The sequence below is a fragment of the Olea europaea genome, unplaced genomic scaffold (assembly GCF_002742605.1).
Source record: "Olea europaea var. sylvestris unplaced genomic scaffold, O_europaea_v1 scaffold2619, whole genome shotgun sequence".
In the NCBI taxonomy this organism is placed as follows: domain Eukaryota; kingdom Viridiplantae; phylum Streptophyta; class Magnoliopsida; order Lamiales; family Oleaceae; genus Olea; species Olea europaea.
In genome coordinates this window covers 26,582-29,066 of record NW_019244521.1, presented here as the reverse complement: position 1 = coordinate 29,066, position 2,485 = coordinate 26,582, and positions in this window count along the sequence as shown.

The following is a 2,485-nucleotide window of genomic DNA, read 5'->3' as shown; positions in this document are numbered from 1 at the left end:
CGCACCAATAACAGAATACTTAAAGAGAGGAAAGTTAAACCGGGGAAAGAAAGAAGAGAGCTTTGCGAGGATTAAAAAAAAAAATGTAGTGCACCTGTGTTGGCTTTACCATCCTTTGATAAACTCTTTGAAAATGAGTGTGATGCTTATGGAGTTGGAGTTGGAGCAGTCTTATCTCAAAATGGGAGGCCAGTGGCATTCTTTAGTGAGAAGCTTAGTGAGGCAAGGCAGAAGTGGTCTACATATGATCAAGAATTTTATGCTATTGTGAGGGCTTTGAAGTACTTGGAACATTACTTAGTGTGCAAAGGGAGTTTATTCTTTATGGTAGATCACCAAGCATTGAAGTTTTTGAATAGTAAAAAACACTTGAGTAACATACATGCTCGGTGGTCCACCTATTTTCAAAAGTTTCCTTTTGTCATTAAACACAAGTCAGGAGCTCTTAATAGGGTTGCTGATGCTCTGAGTCACAAAGCATCTTTACTTGTGACTGTGTAACAAGAGGTAGTCGGGTTTGAATGCCTGAAAGAGTTATGTTCCACAAATGAAGACTTCAAGGACACCTTGGAGAAATGTTTAACAAAGTAGCCAGCAGGCATTATTATGTTTATGATGGATATTTGTTCAGTGGCAACCGTTTATGCATCCCTTAAGTTTCCCTTCCTGAGAAGCTTATTCTCTTGCATGGAAGTGGGCTTAGTGGACACTTGTATAGAGACAAATAGTGGCTCTTCTAGAAGAGAGGTATTATTGGCCTCAATTGAAAAGAGATGTGGGAAATTTTGTGAGAAAATGTTATGTATGTTAGATAGCAAAGGGATAGGCACAAAACACAGGACTCTATACTCCTCTACATGTCCGTAATGATATTTGGGAAGATCTATCTATGGATTTTGTATTAGGTCTACCTCGTACACCGCGAGGAGTAGACTCGGTGCTTGTTGTTGTTGATAGATTTTCCAAGATGACTCATTTCATCCCTTGCAGAAAGACATCAGATGCCTCTCACATAGCAAGGCTATTCTTTAGAGAAGTTGTTCGGCTACACGGAGTTCCACAATCCATTACCTCTTATAGGAATTCTAAATTCCTAAGGCATTTTTGGATTACTTTGTGGAAGATGTTTGATACTTCATTGAAGTTCTGTAGCACTGCTCACCCACAGATGGATGGACAGACGGAGGTGGTGAATAGAACGCCTGGAAATTTGATTCGGTGTATTTGTGGGGACAAGCCAAGGCAATGGGATCATGTCTTACCACCAGCTGAATTTGCTTATAATAGTGCAACCCATAGTGCTATTGCTAAGTCACCATTTTCGTTGGTGTATCTTAAGCAGCCACGACATGCAGTAGATCTTGTACGCCTACCTCAGATACATGGAAAAAGCATTGCAGCGGAGAACATGGCAGAACAAGCTCGGCCATAAAACCAGAGTCAAGCAAAGATTGGAAGAAACTAATGCCAAGTATAAAACGGCGGCAGATAAACATCGACGACATAAGGAGTTTCAAGAAGGGGACATGGTGATGGTGTTCTTGTGCAAGGAAAGGTTTTCGGTTGGAACCTATAGCAAGCTCAAACCAAAGAAGTACGGGCCATATAAAGTTTTGAAAAAGATCAATAGCAATGCTTATGTTATTGATTTACCAGAAGATATGGGGACCTCAAAGACTTTTAATGTTGCTGATTTATATGATTATCATTGTCAAGAGGAATCCCTTTATCCCGATAGTAACTCGAGGGCGAGTTCTTCTCATTTAGAGGGGAACTGATATAGAACAACCTACTTTAGATTACATGGTTATTTGGTCTTGAGGAACACCAGGAAGGAAGTCAAGAGATTTCAATAAATAGCATCAGTTTATACGTGTTTTTCCCCCTAGTTGGGCTATGTTTTTATTTATTTTCTGCATATTTAATTGGGCTTTGTTTTAAGACTCTTTTCTTAATTTGGGCTTTGTTAGGCTTATGATGTAGGCTATTTAAAAGGCCTCTTAGACCAGTTGGAATTATTATTTTGTTAGCCTCAATTCTATCACAGATTATTCTCTTGTTTTTCATTGGTGAATTTCAGATTTTATTGGAGTTAATGTTTGTTAATCCAATTTCGTGTCTTCCACTGCATCAATTAATTAATTTAGAAAAATTCAACCATGCATAATTAATTATCGTCAAAATTTGGTGATTAAGCATGAATTTTAACACTTTTCATACATCAATTAGAGCCCAAAATTGTCTACTAGTACACTTTTTTATTACTTGCATTGATTTAAAATATTTAAGATAAAAATGAAAATCACTTTAATTAGTTTTACTCTAAGGATCTGTTTGATTGAAAGAATAGAATTTGAGTGGAAAGAAAACAAATTCCAAGAAATTGAATTGCCTAGGACTTTTTTTTTTTTTTGGGAATTGTCAATTTTCACTTGAAAAATGCTGAAATTTTGGATCTTTTGGTTTGTTTGACTTTGTTTTTCAT